Genomic DNA, 25,250 nt, shown 5'->3' on the forward strand with positions numbered 1-25,250 from the left:
CAGTAGATGTTAAGGTGTTGTTTTTAAATGTGTAAGTTAAAAATCCACACTAAGAATTTGCGCAGATGAACTGATATGTATGTTATTGCAATGAGGCTAATGATTTTAGAAAAAAATAGTTAATTTTTCAGCTCTATCCATTTAGTCATGGGATTCTGTGGAAAATCTAGAGCAAGGTTGCCCACCCTCGTTCCTCAAGGGCTGCAATCCAGTCAGATTTTCAGGATTTCTCCAATTAATATGCATGAAATCTATTTGCATGCACTGCCTTCAATGTATGCAAATAGATTTCATGGATATTCCTTGGGGAAACCCTGAAGACCCAACCTGGTGAGGCACTGATCTAGAGTATTCTATTGTCAAAGAACTCCCAGACTTTGGCCTTAAGGCTCTGATCTCCAGTCAGTCCTCATTATTCTTTCCAATGTGCAACACCTTGCATTTATACTGAGACATTAAACTTCCATCTGCCATTTTGATGCCTAGTCTTCCAATTTCCTAAGATCTTCCTACAATATTTCACACAGTCTGCATGTGTTTTAACAACCTTGAATAGTTTTGTATCATCTGTAAGTTTAATCAACTCACTCGTCATTCCGATTTCCATATCATTTATAAATATGTTAAATAGCACTGGTCCCAGTACAGTTCCCTGCGGCACTCCACTGTTCACCCTACTCCATTGAGAGAAATTACTATTTAAACTCACCCTCTGTTTTCTGTCCAATAACCAATTACTAATCCACATCAGAACCTTGCCTCCTATCCCATGACTCTACATCAACCGGATCACCTTTATCCACATCTTTATTCACACCTACAAAGAAATTAAGCAAATTGGTGAGGCAAGACTTCCCTTAGCTGAACCCATGCTGACTCTGTCCCATTAAACCATGTTTGTCTATGTGTTCTGTAATTTTATTCTGTATAATAATAGTTTCCACTATTTTGCCTGGCACCAACGTCATGCTTAGTGGTCTATAATTTCCCAGATCACCTCTATAACCCTTTTTAAAAATCGGCATCACATTGGCCACCCTCCAATCTTCAGGTGCTTGGACGATTTTAACGACAGGTTAGATATTACTAACAGCAGATCAGCAATTTCATGCTTGAGTTCTTTGAGTACCCTTGGATGTAAGCCATCCGGTCCAGGTGATTTACTACTCTTTAATCTGCCAATTTGGCTCAGTACATCTTCCAGATTCACAGAGATTTCTTTCAGTTCCCCTACATCTTCACCCTTGAAAAGTATTTCCAGTACAGGCAGATCTCTTACATCTTCTTCTGTAAAGACAGAAGCAAATAATTCATTCAGTTTCTCCGCTATGGCCTTGCAGAAGGGCAAATTACAAAGCAGAATGTCTCTTCTTTGCTCTGTGTACTCTACACTCACCCCTTCCCCTTTTGTACTATATATACTGCCTGGGTGAAGGACTGGAACAAAAAAAAACAGTGTTGTCCTGTCTCTACTGGACCGATTTCCCGCCCATCGCATGAATGCGTTCCTCAGTTATTTTTTCTCCGCATTGAGGTGCGGTCGAGTTTTTTCTCTGCTACCTCTCAGGCCCGGAAAAGAGTCTCATCCTTTTTGTGGCTTTTGCCTTATTTCTTTTCTTTTATTAATAGAAATTTACACTTAAAAAAAAAAATTCCCATAGTTTTCTTTATTTTTTGCCCTTTTAAAATTTCCTTTGTTTTTCGACGCGGCCACCTTAGGCCACGCGGTCGGGTTCTTCCCTTCTTTTCGTGCCCTTTTTTTCATTTAACAGGCACGATCGTGTCTTTTAATTTCACCGAAGCCGTTTCTTCTTCCATGTCATCGAAGACACCCAGCAGCTTCAAACGTTGTACTCGGTGCAACCGGACCATCTCAGGTACCGATACCCACGCCTGGTGTATCCAGTGCCTTGAGCCTGTCCAAAGCCCAGCCGCTTGTAGTCTGTGTCTTCACATTAAGAAATGGACTCAAGCGTCTCAAGCAGCCCAACGAGATAAGTTTTTCAGGGCTTGGTCCAGTCCTTCGACGTCAACTTCGGTACCGAGGTTGGCGGCGTCGACATCGATGTCGGGAGCAAAGGTAATGGCTGCGGAACGACTAACTCGTGCTGGGAGTAGTGAGGCATCGAGTGGGTCTCCACATGTCTCGAGGCCTCCTGTTATGTAGGCCCCCCCGGGACCGACCTCCGTCGGACCCGGCTTCGAGGAGACGTGAGGATTCCACGTCATCCTCATCGGTACTGAAGAGTCTCAATGACGGGCGTCGAGTGAAGGCGAAGAAGCACCATCATCGTTCTCCTTCGACACACGGTGCTGGGAGTTCCGGGGCATCGAGGAATTCGGCACCCGAAAAGCATCAGCGCCGAGAGGATCGCTCTCCCTCTTTTCAGGAAGTGCCGATGCGTCGGTCTAGCAGCCCAGTACCTGCTCCGGAGCCTCGACAGATTCTGCCACCGGCTCCTTTACCGACCCCGCAGCCTTGTCCAACGGTGGTTCTCGACGAGCGCATCAGGGCCCTGCTTCCAGAGCTTCTGGAAGGGTTGCTGTGCCAGTCTGCTTCGGTGTCGGGGGTGCTTGCGCCTTCCATATTGTCTGCTGCAGCGGAATCTGGCCCGTCGCCTGTGGTGAGGTCCCCGACCTCGGTGCCGCCTGCCACCCAGGTCGACTCCCCTTCGGCGTCAGTGGAGGAAGCTTCACCAGTGTCCAGGCGGGCATTGACTTCTCGGCACCGCCATCGAGGACGTCGTTCCTCGGCGTTGAGGCAAGCTCAGTTTCAGACTGCTCTGAGAGATGTCTTGTCCAATACTGAAGATGAGCGTTCGTGGGAGGAAAAGGAGTAGCCTAGTGGTTAGTGCAGCTGACTTTGATCCTGGGGAACTGGGTTCTATTCCCAATGCAGCTCCTTGTGACTGTGGGCAAGTCACTTAACCCTCCATTGCCCAGGTACAAAATAAGTACCTGTATATATGTAAACCGCTTTAAATGTAGTTGCAAATACCACAAAAAGGCAGTATATCAAGTCCCATATCCCTTTTTTAAACCCCACTAAGCTAACTTTTTTTTACCATATTCTCTGGCAAAGAATTCCAGAGTTTCATTACACACTGATCTGAACGCGACAAAACAGTGTGACAAGGCGGTGACTGTAGCCAGAAGGTTGCTTAGCTGTATAGAGAGAGGTGTGACCAGCAGAAGAAAGGAGGTGTTGATGCCCCTGTACAAGTCGTTGATGAGGCCCCACCTGGAGTACTGTGTTCAGTTTTGGAGGCCGTATCTTGCTAAGGATGTAGAAAGAATTGAAGCGGTGCAAAGAAAAGCTACAAAAATGGTATGGGATTTGCGTTTCAAGACATACCAGGAGAGACTTGCTGACCTGAACATGTATACCCTGGAGGAAAGGAGAAACAGGGGTGATAAAGACATTCAAAAATTTGAAAGGTATTAATCTGCAAACAAACCTTTTCCAGACATAGGAAGACAGTAGAACTAGAGGACATGAAATGAGGTTGAGTTTATATTGTTGGGCAGACTGGATGGACCATACAGGTATTTCTCTGCCGTCATCTACTATGTTACTATTGGGCTCATTTTCAAAAGAGAAGGACCCCCATCTTTCGACATAAATCGGAAGTACATAAGTACATAAGTAGTGCCATACTGGGAAAGACCAAAGGTCCATCTAGCCCAGCATCCTGTCACCGACAGTGGCCAATCCAGGTCAAGGGCACCTGGCACGCTCCCCAAACGTAAAAACATTCCAGACAAGTTATACCTAAAAATGAGGAATTTTTCCAGTCCATTTAATAGCGGTCTATGGACTTGTCCTTTAGGAATCTATCTAACCCCTTTTTAAACTCCGTCAAGCTAACCGCCCGTACCACGTTCTCCGGCAATGAATTCCAGAGTCTAATTACACGTTGGGTGAAGAAAAATTTTCTCCGATTCGTTTTAAATTTACCACACTGTAGCTTCAACTCATGCCCTCTAGTCCTAGTATTTTTGGATAGCGTGAACAGTCGCTTCACATCCACCCGATCCATTCCACTCATTATTTTATACACTTCTATCATATCTCCCCTCAGCCGTCTCTTCTCCAAGCTGAAAAGCCCTAGCCTTCTCAGCCTCTCTTCATAGGAAAGTCGTCCCATCCCCACTATCATTTTCGTCGCCCTTCGCTGTACCTTTTCCAATTCTACTATATCTTTTTTGAGATACGGAGACCAGTACTGAACACAATACTCCAGGTGCGGTCGCACCATGGAGCGATACAACGGCATTATAACATCCGCACACCTGGACTCCATACCCTTCTTAATAACACCCAACATTCTATTCGCTTTCCTAGCCGCAGCAGCACACTGAGCAGAAGGTTTCAGCGTATCATCGACGACGACACCCAGATCCCTTTCTTGATCCGTAACTCCTAACGCGGAACCTTGCAAGACGTAGCTATAATTCGGGTTCCTCTTACCCACATGCATCACTTTGCACTTGTCAACATTGAACTTCATCTGCCACTTGCACGCCCATTCTCCCAGTCTCGCAAGGTCCTCCTGTAATCGTTCACATTCCTCCTGCGACTTGACGACCCTGAATAATTTTGTGTCATCGGCGAATTTAATTACCTCACTAGTTATTCCCATCTCTAGGTCATTTATAAATACATTAAAAAGCAACGGACCCAGCACAGACCCCTGCGGGACCCCACTAACTACCCTCCTCCACTGAGAATACTGGCCACGCAATCCTACTCTCTGCTTCCTATCTTTCAACCAGTTCTTAATCCATAATAATACCCTACCTCCGATTCCATGACTCTGCAATTTCTTCAGGAGTCTTTCGTGCGGCACTTTGTCAAACGCCTTCTGAAAATCCAGATATACAATATCAACCGGCTCCCCATTGTCCACATGTTTGCTTACCCCCTCAAAAAAATGCATTAGATTGGTGAGGCAAGACTTCCCTTCACTAAATCCGTGCTGACTTTGTCTCATCAGTCCATGTTTTTGTATATGCTCTGCAATTTTATTCTTAATAATAGCCTCCACCATCTTGCCCGGCACCGACGTCAGACTCACCGGTCTATAATTTCCCGGATCTCCTCTGGAACCTTTCTTAAAAATCGGAGTAACATTGGCTACCCTCCAGTCTTCCGGTATTACACTCGATTTTAGGGACAGATTGCATATTTCTAACAGTAGCTCCGCAAGTTCATTTTTTAGTTCTATTAATACTCTGGGATGAATACCATCAGGTCCCGGTGATTTACTACTCTTCAGCTTGCTGAACTGACCCATTACATCCTCCAAGGTTACAGAGAATTTGTTTAGTTTCTCCGACTCCCCCGCTTCAAATATTCTTTCCGGCACCGGTGTCCCCCCCAAATCCTCCTCGGTGAAGACCGAAGCAAAGAATTCATTTAATTTCTCCGCTATGGCTTTGTCCTCCTTGATCGCCCCTTTAACACCATTTTCGTCCAGCGGCCCAACCGACTCTTTGGCCGGTTTCCTGCTTTTAATGTATCTAAAAAAGTTTTTACTATGTATTTTTGCTTCCAACGCTAATTTCTTCTCAAAGTCCTTTTTTGCCCTCCTTATCTCCGCTTTGCATTTGGCTTGGCATTCCTTATGATCTATCCTGTTACTTTCAGTTGGTTCTCTTCTCCACTTTCTGAAGGATTGTTTTTTGGCTCTAATGATTTCCTTTATCTTACTGTTTAGCCACGCCGGCTGACGTTTAGTCTTTTTTCCCTTTTTTCTAATACGTGGAATATATTTGTCCTGAACCTCCAGGATGGTGTTTTTAAACAGCATCCACGCCTGATGCAAGTTTTTTACTCTGCGAGCTGCTCCTTTCAGTCTTTTTTTCACCATTTTTCTCATTTTGTCGTAATCACCCTTTCTATAGTTAAACGCTAGCGTACTTGATTTCCTAGTTTCACTTCCTTCAATGCCAATATCAAAACCGATCATATTATGATCACTGTTATCAAGCGGCCCTCGTATCGTTACCCCCTGCACTAGATCATGAGCACCACTAAGGACTAAGTCTAGTATTTTTCCTTCTCTTGTCGGCTCCTGAACTAGCTGTTCCATGAAGCTGTCCTTGATTTCATCAAGAAATCTTATGTCCCTTGCGTGTACAGATGTTACATTACCCCAGTCTATATGCGGGTAATTGAAATCCCCCATTATTATTGTGTTGCCCAGTTTGTTTGCGTCCCTGATTTCCTTTAACATTTCCGCATCCGTCTGTTCGTCCTGGCCAGGCGGACGGTAGTACACTCCTATCACTATCCTTTTCCCCTTTGCACATGGAATTTCAATCCACAGTGATTCCAAGGAGTGTTTTGCTTCCTGCAGAATTTTCAATCTATTTGATTCAAGGCTCTCGTTAATATACAATGCTACCCCTCCACCAATCCGATTCACCCTATCACTACGATATAATTTGTACCCCGGTATGACAGTGTCCCACTGGTTATCCTCCTTCCACCAGGTCTCAGAGATGCCTATTATATCTAATTTTTCATTTAGTGCAATATATTCTAACTCCCCCATCTTATTTCTTAGGCTCCTGGCATTCGCATATAGACATTTCAAACTATGTTTGTTGTTCCTAAGTACATCATGCTTAGTACTTGACAGTATTAATTGGCAATCTTTTGTCTGATTTTTATTGTTATTTATTGTTATTTAAAGATACCCGTCCTTCTCCCAGGGACATCCAAATCGGTATAATCTAAACCCGATTTAGGACATCTCCAACTGCACTCCATCGCAAGGACGGCCACAGTTCAAGGGGGCATGTCGGAGGCGTAGCGAAGGTGGGACTTGGGCGTGCTTAACACTTGAACGTCCTTGACCCATAATCGAAAACAACAAGGACGTCCCTGACGAGTACTTGGACGTTTTCACCCGGGCGTGTTTATCTTACGACTAAGGCACAAAAAGGAGTCCAAAATGACCACCGGAGGGAATCGGTGGATGACCTCCCCTTCCTCCCCCAGTGGTCACTAACCCCCTCCCACCCTCAAAAAATCTTTCAAAATATTACGTGCCAGCCTCAGATGTCATACTCAGGTCCATGACAGCAGTATGCAGGTCCCTGGAGAAGTTTTAGTGGGTGAAGTGCACTTCACACAGGCGGACCTAGCCCCCCCACCCCACACACACACCTGTTACGTTTGTGAAGGCAACAGCGAGCCCTCCAAAACTACTACTACTAATAGCATTTATATAGCGCTACCAGACGCATGCAGCGCTGAACACTTGACATAGAGAGACAGTCCCTGTTCAAAGAGCTTACAATCTAGGTAAAACAGACAGACAAGACATTACAGGCAAGGGAATTACAGGGCAGGGAGAAACAGGGAGGAGGAGAGCAAATGAGTAGCGGTTAGGAGCCAAAGGCAGTAGTGAAAAGGTGAGCTTTCAGCATAGATTTAAAAACAGGTAAAGAAGGAGCTAGACATATGGGTTCGGGAAGTCAGTTCCAGGCGGAAAAAAGTCTGGAGTTAGCGGTGGAGGAGAAGGGGGACAACAAGAGAGATTTGTTCAGAGAGCGGAGTTCACGGGGAGGAATGTAGGGAGAGATGAGAGAGGAGAGGTAGTGAAGGGTCATAGAGTGGATGCATTTAAAGGTCAGCAAGAGGAGTTTGAACTGTATACGGAAGCGGACAGAGAGCCAATGAAGTGACTTGAGGAGTGAGCTAGTGTGGGCATAACAATTCTGGTGGAAAATAAGTCGAGCTGCAGAATTCTGGACAGATTGGAGAGGAAAAAGATGATTGAGTGGAAGACCAGTGAGAAATAAATTGCAATAGTCTAGGCGAGAAGTAACAAGGGTGTGAATAAGGGTTTTGGTGGCGTGTTCAGAAAGGAAGGGGCGAATTTTGCTAATGTTGAAGATAAAAAAGCAACAGGTTTTGGCGATTTGTTGAATATGAGCAGAGAAGGGGAGAGAGGAGTCGAAGATGACACCAAGGTTACGAGCCGAGGAGACAGGGAGGATATGAGAGCCATTAACAGAGATAGAGAATGGGGGAAGAGGGTAGGAGGGTTTAGGGGGAAAAATGAGAAGTTCAGTTTTAGCTATATTTATATGGTGTTGAGACATCCAGGCAGCAATGTCAGACAAGCAGGCAGAGATTTTGTCCTAGATTAAGGTTGAGATTTCAGGGGTGGAGATGTAAATCTGAGAGTCATCAGCATAAAGATGGTAATGAAAACCATGGGATGAGATCAGGGCACCAAGGGAGGAGGTATAGATGGAGAAAAAGAGTGGTCCAAGGACAGAACCCTGAGGCACACCTACTGAAAGCGGGAGGAAAGTTGAAGAGGATCCACCAGAGTGAACACAAAGTACGGAGTGAGAGGTAAGAAGAAAACCAGGAAAGACAAGGGCCTTGGAATCCAAGCAAGGGCAGCGTATTGAGGAGTAGGGTGTGGTCAACAGTGTCGAAAGCAGCAGATAGGTCAAGAAGGATGAGGATGAAATAGAGACCTTTGGATTTAGCCAGAACCCACCAGAAACCCACTGTACCCACATCTAGGTGCCCCCCTTCACCCGTAAGGGCTATGGTAGCGGCGTACAGATGGGGGTAGGGGGTTTTGGGGGGGCTCAGCACACAAGGTAAGGGAGCTATGTTTCTGGGAGATATTTATGAAGTCCACTGCAGTGCCCCCTAGGGTGCCCGGCTGGTGTTCTGGCATGTCAGGTGGACCAGTGCACTACAAATGCTGGCTCCTCCCATGACCAAATGGCTTGCACTTGGTCGTTTCTGACATGGACATCTTTGGTTTCGAAAATCACCAAAAATCAGAAACGTCCATGTCTAGAGACGTCCAACTCTAGGGATGGCGAAATTTAAGGATTTGGACGTCCCTGATGGTATTTTCAAAATTAAAGATAGACATCCATCTTGTTTCAAAATACAGGTTTCCCCGCCCCTAGATTGATCTATGCTACAGCTGGAGTACTTCTAGAAGAGGACTGGTTGGGTATTTTTGATTGTTAGACCATCGTATTCTGGTAAGTTAAGTACTGCTTATCTTTTACCGTGCACAGTATGTTATACTTATTTCAATTGAACTAATGATACTGATAGAGTTCTGCTTGTGCTATCATTTGATAAGAGACTTCTCTAATTTTTAGCTACAATAGATTTTCTCTCCTTTTGATGGGGTTGTTTTCTATTGTGGCTTTTTTTCTGAGTCTCATGGAACCGGTGATAATAGCAAATAGTGGAATGTCATCTTTGTAGGCTTCCTAGGCAATTGAGGTTCCCTTTTTAATTGATATGCCAGCAGACCTCTGTTAGTATCTGGAGCAAGAATTTTGTTTTTTGTTATACTTACTAGTTTTTGCTTTCAACTTTTTTTATTTTTTAATGTTTTCAAGATAGTGTGCTATTTACAATGTTATTTTAATATTTTTACTACTGTATTTTGTCTGCTGCCTATGTTTATTATCAGGTTTTGATATACTGCAATTAGCTGTCCAGCAGGTTAATTTGGGTTCCAAAGTTAAAAACAAAATAAGAAAGGAAAAAGGAATGCCAATGAGTATTAACAGAAAAGATCAAACAACATACCTAAGGGGAGTTGACATGTAAGTACAATACCTTGGATGGTAAATAAATCCTACTAATTAAATAAATCCACAGATATTTCCCTGACAACTTTAAAGTATTTGAGTTAGGTATCCCCTGCCATGAAAAATAATTAATAACTGCACCATCCTACTATACAAAGTTGGTATATGTTTACCTTACAACAAACAAAATTATAATTAACTATTAATGCCACGAAAAGGACTTCACCACATAATTTAATCTGCGAATTAAGACTGATTTCTTATTCTTAATTACCTCTTCTATATTTCTACAATTGTTCTACAATTGTTCCTTCACAATTAAAGTGTAGAGTATTTTTCTATAGATCAGTAAAACAAACTCCTACTGTAATGCATTTTTAAGTATATTTTTAGACAGCAAAATGTGAAAGTGTACAAGAGTGTGAAGACTTACAAAAGGCACTGTAGATTTTAGTGTGCTCAATCTGTTCTTTTTGATTAAACATGAAAAACAAAAGTCCCTATTATAAAATGGCAACCTTATTCAAGCCATCTGTTTATAAAGAATTGAAAGCATTAGGATCCCATTTGGTTGTGGGTGTTATATTTATATACAAACTGCCTTAAACAGACTATGAGCAATGACATCTGTTTCAAGGGATCATAAACAATGAAGCACTTTGCTGATACAAAGCCCCATCACAACAAGAAGCACACTCTCCGAAGTCCAATTTGTTCTTGTAAATTAAAGCTTCTTGCCACCTCCTAATTATCCAGTCATGTGATCTCAGTATTTTCCGTTACATGTGAGACATTAATCAAACCCTCCTTTATAGAAATGGTACTCAATGCTCTAACATGCCTATTTTTGACTGCTTTCCTTCTCTCTGTTTTATTTCTAGGGCTCCTCATTATTATTATTATACATTAATAGCAAGCTTGTTGTTGCAACACAGAATTTAACAACCCAACATATTTATCAGGCCAGTGCTATAAGGTAAAATTATGTATCATACCTGATAATTTTCTTTCCATTAATCATAGCTGATCAATCCATAGACTGGTGGGTTGTGTCCATCTACCAGCAGGTGGAGATAGAGAGCAATCCTTTTGCCTCCCTATATGTGGTCATGTGCTGCTGGAAACTCCTCAGTATGTCGATATCAAAGCTCCATCCGCAGGACTCAGCACTTAAGAGAATTACACCCACAAAGGGACACTCTGCCCAGCTCACCACCGCCGAAACAGGGGAGGGGAATCAACCCAGCTCATCCCCACACAAGTGGGGGAGGGGAATCCGTCCAGCTCATCCCCGCGGAGCGGGGGAGGGACACCACACCCGCCGATGCAGGGGGATCTGGCTTATCCTGCAACCACAACCGCGGGAGGAGCTGACTGAGCCTAACTCCGCCGAAGCGGGAGGGGTACAAAGCTGCCCTACAGCCGCACGAAGCGGGAGGGAGTGCTGGCAGAATTTAGGTCTCAATCCAGCCTCGTAAAACGGAGGGGAGAGGAATGCAGCAGCTCACTGTAACACATAATCGTCTCAACTCCTGAAGAATCCAATTGAAAAAACTTGAACACGAAGTCCTCCTGAACAGGAACTGAAGACTAAACTTGAACCTCAAATGCAACCAGAATATAAACAGTACAGATATCTGGGAGGGGCTATGGAGTGATCAGCTATGATTAATGGAAAGAAAATTATCAGGTATGATACATAATTTTACCTTCTATATCATCATGCTGATCAATCCATAGACTGGTGGGATGTACCGAAGCAGTACTCACCCAGGGCGGGACATAGAAATCCCTGACCGCAACACTGACGCTCCAAACCGGGCCTCCGCCTGAGCAGCCACAGTCAAGCGGTAATGTCTGGAGAAGGTATGAGCCGATGCCCAAGTTGCCGCCCTACAAATCTCTTCCAAGGAGACGGACCCGGCCTCTGCCATCGAAGCCGCCTGTGCTCTAGTGGAGTGAGCCTTCAGCTGGATAGGCGGCACCTTCCCCGCGGCCACATAAGCCACTGCAATGGTTTCCTTGACCCATCGTGCTACTGTAGGCTTGGCAGCCTGCAGACCCTTACGAGGACCTGCGAACAGCACAAACAGATGATCCGACTTCCGGAAATCATTGGTCACTTCCAAGTATCTGATGATGACTCATCTCACATCTAGATATTTGAGAGCAGAGTACTCCTCTGGGTAGTCCTCCCTACGAAAGGAGGGTAGACAGAGCTGCTGATTCACATGGAAGCGAGAAACAATCTTGGGCAGGAAGGAAGGCACTGTGCGAATAGACACTCCTGCCTCAGTGAACTGCAGAAAGGGCTCTCGACATGATAGTGCCTGGAGCTCGAAAACTCTTCTGGCTGAAGTGATAGCCACCAAAAAGACTGCTTTCAACTTCAGGTCTTTCAGAGATGCCTTCGCCAAGGGTTCAAAAGGCGGCTTCTGCAAGGCTCTTAGCACCAGATTGAGATTCCACGCAGGTACCACTGAGTGCAGAGGAGGGCGCAGGTGATTAACTCCCTTAAGAAAGCGCACCACATCTGGCTGCGAGGCCAGGGAAGCACCCTTCAGGCGACCCCTGAAGCAAGCCAGAGCCGCTACCTGGACTTTAAGGGAACAGAGCGACAGGCCTTTCTCCAGACCTTCTTGCAGGAACGCCAACACTGAAGAAATTGGAGCATTGAAGGGAGAAAGACAGCCTGCTTCACACCACGATGTAAAGGTACGCCAAACCCTGGCGTAAGCAGTAGAAGTAGAGCGCTTCCTTGCTCTCAGCATAGTGGCGATGACCTTGTCTGAGAACACATAGAGAAGCTCCTGTGTCGGCCACTGTTGGAGAAGAGCATCTACTCCCAGAGATCGAGGGTTCCGTCCTCTGCTGAAAAAGCGCGGCACTTGGCAATTGGCCAATGACGCCATCAGATCTAGGCTCGACTGGCCCCAGCGCTTCGTGATGTCCAAGAACGCCTGAGCAGATAGCTGCCACTTTCCGGGATCCAAGGTATGGCGACTGAGAAAGTCCGCCTTGACATTCATGACTCCCGCAATGTGGGCCGCTGACAGCTGTTCCAGGTTCGCTTCCGCCCACTGGCATAGATTCATGGCCTCCTTGGCTAGAGGAGCGCTCTTGGTACCTCCCTGGCGATTGACATAGGCCAAAGCCGTGGCATTGTCCGACAGGACCCGTACTGGCTTCAACTCCAGTACCGGGAGAAACTCCAAAAGCGCCAACCGAATGGCTCTGAGTTCCAGGAGGTTGATAGACCACTTTGCCTCTGCAGGAGACCAGAGCCCCTGCGCTGTCCTTCCCAAGCAGTGGGCTCCCCAGCCCATCAAAGAGGCGTCCGTCGTGATGACAACCCACTCCGGGGTCAAAAGAGGCATTCTTAAGGACAGTTTGTCTGGCCTCAGCCACCAGCTCAGCGCCTTGCGCTCTGCTGGATCCAAGGGAAGGCGCACAGTGTAATCCTCCGACACTGGAGTCCATCGCTGCAGCAGAGAGTGCTGTAGAGGTCTCATATGGGCCCTGGCCCAGGGCACTACTTCCATCGTGGCCGTCATAGAGTCCAACAGCTGCACATAGTCCCAAGCCCGAAGAGGAGAGGCTACTAGGAACTGGTCCACCTGAGCCTGAAGCTTGACAATCCGATTGTCTGGCAGGAACACTCTGCCCACTCGGGTGTCGAAACGAACTCCCAGATACTCCAGGGACTGAGTCGGGCGCAGCTGGCTTTTCTCCCAGTTGATGATCCACCCCAGGGAGCTCAAAAGAGCAATCACCCGGTCTGAAGCTCTGCCGCACTCTGCATAAGAGGGGGCTCGGATCAACCAGTCGTCCAGATAAGGATGGACTTGTACTCCTTCCTTGCGTAGGAAGGCCACGATGACCACCATTACTTTGGGGAAGGTGCGCGGAGCAGTAGCCAACCCAAACGGGAGGGCTCTGAACTGGAAGCGTCGGCGAGGAGGCCAGATGGGAATATGCAAGTACGCTTCCTTGATGTCCAAGGATGCCAGGAACTCCCCTGCCTTCACTGCCGCTATAACAGAGCGGAGCGTCTCCTTTCGGAAGTGTCGAACTTTCAAGGCCCGATTGACCCCTTTGAGGTTGAGGATAGGCCACACAGAACCTCCTTTCTTTGGTACCACAAAGTAAATGGAGTAACGTCCCTTGCCAAGCTGATCTTCTGGCACCGGAACGACCACACCCAGGCGGATCAGATTGTCCAAAGTCTGCTGCACTGCCACAGCTTTGACCGGAGACTTGCAGGGAGAGTGCACAAACCCGTCTCTTAAGGGTCGGCAGAACTCTAGCTTGTAGCCGTCTCTGATGACTTCCAGCACCCAAGCATCTGAAGTTACCCTGGTCCACTCGCCCAGAAACGAGGATAGGCATCCTCCAATCTGCTCTGGGCCATGGACCAGCACCCCGTCATTGGGTACGAGACCCTGGGGGAGGACCGGAGGAGGCACCTCCGGGACGGCAGTCTCTGCAAAAGGAATGCTGCTTGGGGGAGAAGTTCCTTTTGAAGGAAGAGGGGGCAGAGGAGCCCGACTTGCCCGGGCGATACCGACGGGCTTCCTGAAACCGTCCTTTGGAGGAACCGGTGCGAGCACCACTGGCCCAAGCCCCGACCTCCGGTAACCTCTTGCCCTTAGACGTGCCGAGATCGGTCACAATCTTGTCCAGCTCGACCCCAAAAGCAGCTTGCCTTTAAAAGGCAACTTAGCCAGGCGAGACTTAGAGGCGTGGTCAGCAGACCAATGCTTCAGCCAAAGCCAGCGCAGTGCAGAGACTGTCTGAGCCATACCTTTAGCCGAGGCTCTCAAGACATCATACAGCAAGTCTGCCAAATAAGCCAAGCCCGATTCCAGGGCCGGCCAATCAGCCCTCAAGGAAGGATCTGAGGGGGAAGCCCGCTGCACAATCGTCAGGCACGCCCTGGCCACGTAGGAGCCGCAAACTGAGGCCTGCAAACTTAAAGCAGCCGCCTCGAAGGACGACCTTAAAGCCGCCTCCAATCTTCTGTCTTGGGCGTCCTTTAGGGACGTGGCACCTTCCACCGGCAACGCCGTTTTCTTAGTCACCACAGTGATTAAAGAATCCACGGTAGGCCAAAGAAAGGCCTCCCGTTCACCTTCAGGCAGAGGATAGAGGCAGGACATAGCCCTAGCCACTTTCAGGTTCACTTCTGGGACATCCCATTGAGCCGAAATCAGTGTGCGCATGGCCTCATGCATGTGGAAGGTTCTAGGCGGGCGCTTCGTCCCCAGCATAATGGCAGAGCCAGCAGAGGCTGAGGGAGAGACGTCCTCCGGAGAGGAAATCTTCAAAATGCTCATGGCCTGCACTAACAGGTTGGGCAAATCCTCTGAGCGAAAGATCCGCGTTGCAGAGGGGTCATCCGCTCCATCCGAGCGGGAATCCGTCTCCTCCAAGGAATCCCCAAAGGACCATTGGGAGAACTCAGATACGCTGCCCTCATCTACATCAGAGGAGACAGAGTCCTCTAGGGCCTGGAAATCCACCCGAGGGCGTTTGCTTCCGGAGGCCTCAACCCCTTTATCGGACAGGGGAGAAGGGGCAGCGTTTTGCATAAGGAAAGCCTGATGCAGCAGCAAAATGAACTCAGGGGAGAAACCCCCCAGACTGTGTACTTCTGCAGCCTGGACCACGGCCCTAGACGCACCCTCAACAGGCGCTCGCAAGAGCGGGGGAGAAACTTGCTGCGCATCCAAAATGGCATCCAGCGCGAAACTCCGAGGAGCCGCGTGGGAAAAACAGCGCTTAACTTTGGCCGCTTTCTTGCCGTCGCCCGAATCAAGGGCGACCATAGCATTAACGTCTCCCACCTCAAGGGCGGCCCAAGAAGAAGCCGTCCGAGCAGAGTGGCCAGCCAAAATGGGGGGGGGGGGGGGCGAGCAGCGGGGGATGGGCGTTTATGGCGGGAAAAACCGCCGCACCGGAGGATGAACCGGGACACTGACCGGCCTCCAAACTGACGCCCAAAAAAGGCGATTCAGGCTTTGAAACCCCCGCATCCCCGCTAGACGCACACATGCGGTCCGGGGAGCGATTCTTCGCGCCCTCGCCCTCTGATGCCATAGGCCACGTGGAGACCGATCGGGGAACCCCCTGCCCGCTACAAAAGGTAAAAATTACCTGCTTCTCGCTCCGAGCTGTAACAAACTGGTGTCCCAGTGAGCAGCTGCAATAAACGCTGATATAAACGTTGAATTAAACGCCCTTAAAGGACGTTCAACATTTTTTTTTTTTTAACGGAGCCAGCGGGAGGGGGGAGAAAAGGAGGGACCTGGCACCACCAGGTTTGCACTTGCTCAAGAAGAGCCCTCAACCCCAGGTACTCAACAAAACCTAAGGATTAGTCTTGGAGACCTAGCCAGAGCTGCTGCTGTGTGTGACTACCACCTGCTGAGATAGAGAACATACTGAGGAGTTTCCGGCAGCACATGACCACATATAGGGAGGCAAAAGGATTGCTCTCTATCTCCACCTGCTGGTAGATAGACACAACCCACCAGTCTGTGGATTGATCAGCATGATGATATGGAAATGTATTTGGAACACAGAGAGATAGGAAGGAGATACATACATACAGAGAGAGAGATAAGCCTACAGTATTTGTGTGTGCATGCATTAAATGGTACGAGATAAATAAGGAACCTTCACATGTGTGTCTAAGTGAAAGGAGATAATGCTTGCATAAATTTGATGATGACAACACAGCTAAATTAAATAACAAAATAATTAATTTATATGTCTCTCTGTCTTGCTTTTCCATGCAAGAGTGGTTACCTTCTACCCAACGCAAAAGACTTAGGGACCTTTTTACTAAAGCTTAGCACATGATAAATACTAAGACAATATTTATAAAATGGGCTTCTTAGCATTTAGCATGAGCTAAGCTTCAGAGAAGCACAGACAACCTGCTGGGTGACAATCCATGCTTTGTTTCTTATTTGTAATCACCTCGATCACATCTCATGGACTAACATTTTGCTAAATCAGCAGCATAAAGTGTAAGCCTGCGAAAGATGACGCTGCTTAGGATGCCAGCAGTTACAACAAAAAAAAACATGCATGAACTACCAATGGATAGGCTCAGCTGTGAGCCTTGTTTGAAAAAGTACAATGACTAAGGAACACTCAATAAAGTTACATGATAATACTTGTAAAACAAATAGGATGAAATATTTTTCATTCAAAGAATAGTTAAGTTCTGGAACTCATTGCCAGAGGATGTGGTTACAGAAGTTAGCGTATCTGAATTTAAAAAAAAAAAAACATTTGGAAAAGTTTCTGGAGGGAAAGTCTAGTCTGCTATTGGGATAGAAATGGAGGCAGTCACTGCTTGCCCTAGAATGGGTAGTGTGGCGTCTTTCTACCATTTTGGATTGTCAGTACTTGTGACCTGAATTGCTCATTGTTAGAAACTGGATACTAGACTAGATAGACCATTGGTCTGAACCAGTATAGCTATTCTTAAAAGCATCGGAGACAACTTTTTTAAATGACTGGGGGCAGTAAACCCAATGGAAATTACTCCTCCCGCAGGCGGGATGGACCATTGTTCTGACCCAGTATAGCTATTCTTATGAGCATAGGAGCCAACTTTTTTAAATGATTAGGGGTACTAAACCCAATGGAAATTACTCCTCCCTGAGGCTAGATGGACCACTGGCCTCACCCAGTATAGCTATTCTTATCAGTAGAGGAGCCAAGTTTTCAAAATGATTGGGGGTACTACACTCAATGTAAATTACTCCTCCCTGTACACATCAAATACGTTTTCTCAATATTAGGAATGATCAAGCACCTACAGCGCAGGCTCCTTATGCATGGGAGTGGGTTACTGATGTGGAAGGGGCGAGCTAATCCAAAGAAGAGAGCCCAGGGCGTTTGAGCAGAGAGCATGTGCTAGCTCCAACAAATAAATAAACAAACAAACCCTGCGCCTCCTTGGCTGTGCGTATATGAATATAGAAAAGCAGTACATTTGTGCAAGTGAGCTAGAGAATGAGAGGAGACCGTGTGAGTGTGAAAGAGAAGTCGTGTACGTATGTATATGCTAGTGAAAGAGGGATGCTGAATAGTATTATATATATATAGAAAGAATATTTTGGGAAGGAGCAGAAGCAATGAAACGTATACATATGTAAACAAATGTGTCTGTGTACGTCAAAAGCATCAGAACAGAACGAGCCCCTGGGCTCTGACCCGAACAAAACAACTTTTCTATCGCTCTCCACTGCATTGTCCCAAGAGGCAGAGAAGCCGATATAACACCAGATACCTACCACTCTGGCGCCGATAGAGACTACATCAGAACACAACAGCATTAGTGGTGCCTAACTTTCCCATAAAATTAAGCGTATTTCCTTTTTACCTCGCTGCTGTTAATAAGCCACCACTCCCCTCCTCTCTCCCGCTTTACTCTTGCATTCCAAGAATACCAGAAAACAACTATGCGGAGCGAAAGCAACCGAACCCTCTTCCGCCCAAGCGCACCAACACGATTACGTCACAACCTGAAAACCAACAGCAGCTACTTCCGGTTCCGCATTCATTTATTTTGCGCTTGCGCATGCCCTAAATGAAAGAGGTTAGATAGAACCAAGGAGGTTTAATAGACAGGAAACCAAGTGACGTCAGAATGTTGAAACCAATTAGGTCAATCTAAGTTTCCTCTTCCCCGCGCAGCCGTCATCCCCGTACACGCAAAACAGAGCAAGTAAACCTATGAGCAGCAACATCGAAGTTGTCGTTCTTTATTGCTGGTAGCATTTTTATTAATCTCACTATATTTTCAAACATGCTGGCTTGTGCAATATAGGGATCTCTACATCTGCTGTCTGGAATTTTGGAAGATAGAAATAAGGATATACAAATTAAATTTTGGATGTACTCTGTCGGAAGTTGTTGTTTACTTTTGCAATGTGTTGGATGCTTGTTCTGGTGTGTGCATGTGATAATCTTTTAATAACTGCCTATACTAATGGCTATGGATTTCTGAACATGTGGTATCATTAAAGGACAAACTTTTAAATGCCCAGTTGGTTATATATGCTAATCACAACTTTGTTAAATGTTTCAGACATATCCATTTGTTCCCATGATATAACTGAATTCTATTATTCTATAAAAATTACATTTTGGATGTAGTCTAGAAGTTGTTTTAACTTTTGCAATGTAATGGATACCTGGTCTGGTGTGTGCATTTGATCATCTTTGAATAACTGCCTGTACTAATGGTTATGGATTTCTGAACATGTGGTATCATTAAAGGACCCAGTTGGGTATATATGCTAATCTCAACTTTGTTAAATGTTTCAGACATATCCATCTATTTGTTCCCATCAGATAACTACATTCTATTATTCTCTCACTGTATTTTCAAATGTAAGCCACATTGAACCTGACTTTGCTTGGGATAATGTGTGATATAAATGTTACAAAAAAAAAAAAAAAAACAACAAAACCCTTTATCCTCTACCTTTTAAGACACTACCTACCTGCTGGATAGTGATGGCACAAGGAACACAAGTTTGACCCACTGAAAAGTCACTAAAAATAACCTGCTCCTTAGCTGGGCCCAAGTATTAACATACTGAAAATGCGATCATACCATGCTTCTGTGGTTATGCTCCACTAATAAGTTGAAAGATTAACTGGATTTCTTGAAAGGATTATATAAACTTAGGATGCATGACTAGGGACATAAACATAGACATTCATTCAATATCACAATTTTTAATGTATTTATTTTTTTATTACATTTGTACCCCGCGCTTTCCCACACATGGCAGGCTCAATGCAGCTTACATACATAGCAACACAAAACATGTACAACCACAAAACAACTTTTTAAGGTGGATAGTTTTCACAGTGACCTCCTTTTATTATTGACCAGATAGAGATAAGAGTTTTCAGTTGACACATTATAAGTTATCACAAGAACAACATATAAGAAAACCAGTGGGCTGCGTTAGGGGCTTATAGCCCATTATGTTTAAACAAAAGAAATCTGCAAGAAACAAAATATTTATTTGTATTTTTACTTATAAAACCACTTGCCCCAGCAACATGTTGAAAACAAAATAATCCATTTTGGTAAACTTCTACAAAACAGTTAAGATTAACCCATCAGGAAACAGTATATCCTTGTCCATCTGTATTGTATACAGGATAGTTAGTTAGTTAGTTAGTTAGTTAGTTAGTTAGTTAGTTAGTTAGTTAGTTTCTAGTGTAGAACAATTAGCACAAAATACAGAGTTTCAAATTGCTGTTTCTACCAGCTATAATAATTTTTTAAGCTGTTTTAGTGATATTCAATTGTTATTTAATTATATTTATATCTACATATGGGATGCTTTCAAATAAATAAAAAAAATGTCCAATAAGTAACAACAAAATCTTTTGTCCTCCACCTTTTAAGGCACTGCCTATCCAATTGAAACAGCTTTAGATTTGTTACAGATAGATCAACAATAAAGAACGACAAAATGGATGCAGCAGCTCAAAGGGTTGCTTGCTTTGCTTTGAGTGTACTAGAGATGATGATTGTACGGGGGAGTGGAAACAGAGATTAACCAACCTGGCTTCCTTGCTTACAGTGGACTAAATAGGTTCACTTCCACTGCTGTCTATTAAAATTCCTTGGATAGAACTAACCTCTTTGCCCTCAAGAAAGTTGGATAAAACAGGAGACAGGGTGAGTCTTTCTGGCCCATTATAAGGGCTGAAGCCAGTAGGTGGCGATTGCTGCCACACTGGTTCACCCAAAACAATAGCAAACACTGTTGAGGGGGGTCACGTGAAGATTGGGTAGTGAACGTATGCCTGCAAGAGGAGCTCCCAAATAGATCCCTAGTTATTCTTTATTTCTTACCCCTTTGCGGCGCAAAACTCATGTAAGAACTTTGGAACTGCCTTTATCTCTCCTCACTTCTCATCCTACTGTTTTTGAGCGAGACGATAGAGCCTGGCATGGCGGGAAAGGCGCCACAAACTATGAAAGAGTGGAATCGATCAGTGGAAGACAAAATGGCGCCGGACCCATCAATACCCATGGTCACGCTGCAGAAAGAAACGGTCCGGGAACTTACCCAAAGTGTCGCTGCAATCCTCGAAGACAGGTTATCAAACCTCCAATCATCAGTAGATGATATTAAAACCTGCTTGGAATCCCAAGGAGTTCGCCTGCAACAAGTAGAAGACCACGTGGACCATGCGGAGGATTGGCTGGCCTCTGCTGAGAATCGGTTGCGGGTACTCTATGAAAATTAAACTCTTGCCAATCATCTTGAAGATCAAGAAAACAGAGCCAGACGTAATAACACCAGGCCAGTGGGCATTCCAGAATCGGTTAAAGACAGCGAACTTCATGCCCTAGTAGGAAAATGGCTCCCGGAGCAGCTAGGATTCTTAGCAGCAGCCCTCCCTATCAAGTTCGAGCGAGCACATTACCTGGGAGGCACCATACTGCCAGAGGGTCGCTCACATACAGTGATAGCCCGGGTCCTGAATTTCGCGGACAAAGCTCACATTATGGCACTCTACAGACAAAAACTGAATATATGCTACAAGGGCACACCTCTGTGGATCTTTCAGGATTACTCCAACCTGGTGGCAGGAAAACGGAGAGCGTTGGCCCCTCACTGCACGACCCTTTTCAAAAGAGGCATGCAATTTTCACTGCAATACCCGGTGAAACTCTGTTTGCACTACCAAAACAAGCAGCTCTTTTTTTAGGAACCAAATAAACTGCAGGACTTTATAGAGTTGCTCCCTCCTGTGAAATAAGAGAGGTTCATGACTAAGTTCGACATATGCATGGTAGCTTTCACCATATTTGAATGTTTATCTTTTTATCATGATATTTACACAAGGCTGTTTCTCTTCATGGAGAACTGAGCTATTGGTCTGGCATGCGGGTTGACTAATACAGCATTTGCAGATGGCCACGGAGTCCGAGGGCCTGGCCATTCCTGCCCAAGATGGTTGTTTTTCTTCACGAGGGTTTGAGCCATTAGACTTTCACGCAGGTTGAGTAATGTGGCAGTTGCGGATGAACGTGGAGCCCAAGGGCCTAGCTTTGTGTGCTGGCTGCCTCGTGGCTCGCCTACTGCACTAAGAGCGCAATAAGCCTCTTTAAGGTACACACTGTTATTTCAGTATCTTTCTCTTGCTCTTTCACTTAATAACTGTTTGCCGTTTGGGGGTTACACTGGTGTATTGTTACAATAGTTTGATGGGATCAGGAGGGGTCTCCTCTCTACGTAGATACTTGGGAAGCATGGTTGCGTCTCCTGGTGGAGCTTTATTGTTATGGGTGTTAATGGGTTTGTTAGCTGAGGGGGTGGGGAGGGTTGTACCCTAAGATGTTTGTTGATGTGTGGGTCTTGTGCGACTCATTGGAAATATGTGAGTGTGTCTGTGCAGTATGCATGTTGCGTGCAAGGGTTGTTGCTGGGTGGGCAGTTGTTGGCAGAGAGTTAAATATGGACCTAAGTGGTTATTTGTATTCCAAAATGGGGATCTAGTTTATGTGTTACTGGAAGGTCGAGGCTGGGAGGCCCCCAGTTTTTTTACGATAGCAGGGGCTTCTATATCTCTCTATTGTTTCCTACTGTTGGTATGACTGACTTAAAAATCACTACTTGGAATGTGGGATGAATTAATTCGCCCATTAAAAGAACAAAAATCTTACAATATTTACAAAGAACAAATGTAGACATTGCATTCTTGCAGGAGACGCATCTCACCGCAGGGGAACACGTCAAGCTCAAGCGGGGATGGGCAAACAGCGAGGAATGGCCACTCTACTTCACAAGCGCCTTGCTTTTGACCTGCACAACATGATCACAGACCCATCGAGACATTACCTGCTTCTTTTGGGGGCGCTCCAGGGAAAAAAAAATCCTACTTTGTAATGTTTACGCTCCAAACATCCCTGACCCCACTTTCTTTGCTTGGCTACTGTCTTTTCTTGCGGAACACGCTGATTACACTCCACTTATAGCTGGAGATTTTAACACTGTCATTGACCCTTTGGTGGATGCCAAACCAGCACGGACTGCATCCCAGCAGTCGAGTCACAGGCACGGGGGTCTGGGCGCTCACATAAAAGAACTTGCTTTAATAGACACGTGGAGGGTACTGCACCCACTGGAGGCAGATTTCACCTATTACTCTGAAGCCCATGGATCGTGTTCTCGGATAGACTACATCTTTCTACCGGTCACAAGTACTCTCGCCTTCTGCAGGCAGACATTAACACACCCACTTTCACAGATAATTCTACAGTAGATCTTCGCTTGTAATGGGGGGGTACGTCATCAGATAAGTGGTGGTGCATGAGTCCAGCCCTGTACAGTGATAAAGGTTTTTGTGATTATGTGTGACAACTTTGGGATGCTTTTGAACTCCAGAATAACACAGCAGACATTGATGATGGTATTTTTTGGGAATCGGAGAATGAGTAGGGAAGGTGGCTCTTTCCAACCAGTGAGAGAGACTTATAAATAAGAAAACAGTTTATTGGGTAACATCAAAAAATTACTCTACACAGCTGTGTTTCGGCGCCAATGAGAAAAAGAGAAGGATCATACCACATGAAAAAAAAAACCAAAAATAATCCCAAGAGGAGCAAGATATGAAAAATAAACAAGATTACTGTATAAAAACATGCCAAGGAGTATATATGACTAAACAGAATAACACATATACATTACAAAGGTCAAATAAATTTAAACCAAATTTCTTCAAGCAGAACATAACTGGTATGAATAATGTAAAATACAACAGACTATCAACATACATAATTCAAAAAATAATATATCTATCGTATACATACATATGATATGCTTAAAGATTAAAAACAGATTGAAAACACATGCAAGTGAAAAACAGACATAACATCTTACCAAAACAAAGTGTGTATGGGGTATAGAGGAATTTAAATATTTACTGTATACATATTAAAAAAAGCATATATATGTTGTATACTTTTTATGCACATATATGAGAAGCCACAGTTATAAGAATCCTACATGTCTAAAAACAGACACAAAATAATCCAATACGAGGTTTATGTGAGATGTGAAAGTGTTTGGTTCTTTACTGTGTGTATATATATATATATACCAAACAAAACACTAACCTTGTGATGTGATGTGATGTTGAGTATCAACTAGGATATAACAAAAGAGAGGGAACGAAGTACAAACTAAAGTCCCCCCCAAAAAAAACAGCACCACGGGCCTTTAAAAATGGAACACAGTTCTTTAATGAATGAGCCTTGACAAAAAGACCAGACACGGGCCGTGTTTCGGTCACTAGCACCTGCGTCAGGGGTCACAGTGATGACGTGGAAAACTTGGGGAATAACTCAAATATATTCCTCTACAATATATTATTCCTTACCCCACGTCTCATATAGTAAAAGCTACAGAGCACCAAGGCACTTTCACTTTCTGTATCCAAATGGATGGATACAGAAAGTGAAAGTGCCTTGGTGCTTTGTAGCTTTTACTATATGAGACGTGGGGTAAGGAATAATATATTGTAGAGGAATTAAAGAACTGTGTTCCATTTTTAAAGGCCTGTGGTGCTGTTTTTTTTTTTTTTGTTGAGTATCAACTAAACATATGTGTATCAAGCAATATATGGTACAGTTGGACTATTGCCCTACGGGAGAGAGAATCCATTAGGTAGGTGTAGGACAGAATGGTGGTCAGAAATGGAAACAACACTTTGATAAGATAACAAAATTGTTGGTGAGATAAAAAAATATATACCTATATAAAATATAAAATTAAATAGAACTATGCAAGTGCCACGCGACACGGAAGAATCTTGGCTATTTAGAATAGGCTGCAAGTGCAGGTGTAAGAATCGCTTAACGATCTGTGAGTACTGATATAGAATAAGCAGCGTGATCATTCTGTAGAATTATGTTTCAAGGTAGAAGGAACTCTGTGGTGAGGTCAAAACAACTGTGTGTGAGAGACACGTGAACCCCAGCGGTGTAAAATACACAGGGCTAATTCTAGCAGACTGCGAGTGTAGAGTTAAATTTCAACTAAACGGTCTGCAAGTGCTAACAGTACTGCAAATTCTGTATGTATGAACAAAGAGGCACTTACCACTATCGCGATGAAATGACTTCTGTAGACTGTGAAAACAATTTCAGTAAAGCATTAAGGTAATGCATCAAGAAAGTACGTGCACCACTGTCAAGTTTCTCGTGGAACCTCTGGGTTAGTGAGCCCTTAGACCACTGCCGAGGAGCGGCAGCAACAGGAGAATCACCCAAACACAAGACAAGGCAGAACAGACGTACCGGCAAACCCAGGACCAGAACTCCCAGACGGTGACTGCAGCCGAGGCAACTCAAACTGGAACAAGCAGGACAGGAAATGAGCCCAAACTTCACCTGCACTTGACTGTCGTTCCTCAGGGATTGAGCCCCTGGGTGCAGGCGGCCGGCAGGACTTACTGGACAGGGCAGGAAGGCTGAACCGCAGGAAACAGCAGGAAGAAGAAACCAGAAAACAAGCCGGGCAGCAGACAGTAGAATAAACCAGGAGACAGGCCGGGTCAAGGCAGGCAGCAGACAGTCGAATAAACCAGGAGAC

At 45.1% G+C, this 25,250-nt stretch overlaps 1 protein-coding gene across 2 annotated transcripts in view; it reads right to left on the reverse strand.

Moving 5' to 3' along the window:
• RAB23 (RAB23, member RAS oncogene family) overlaps positions 1-18,131 on the reverse strand; it is a 110,948-nt gene extending 92,817 nt beyond the window's left edge. The window contains exon 1 of one of the 2 annotated variants that reach the window (XM_030198991.1): positions 17,999-18,131. The gene's annotated coding sequence lies outside the window, so the exon portion shown is untranslated. Of the gene's footprint in view, positions 1-17,909; positions 17,975-17,998 lie in introns of those variants that run through there. The other variant, XM_030198992.1, reaches the window with a different exon arrangement.
• Between the last annotated feature and the right edge of the window lie 7,119 nt (positions 18,132-25,250).

The sequence above is a fragment of the Microcaecilia unicolor genome, chromosome 3 (assembly GCF_901765095.1).
Source record: "Microcaecilia unicolor chromosome 3, aMicUni1.1, whole genome shotgun sequence".
Taxonomy (NCBI): Eukaryota; Metazoa; Chordata; class Amphibia; order Gymnophiona; family Siphonopidae; genus Microcaecilia; species Microcaecilia unicolor.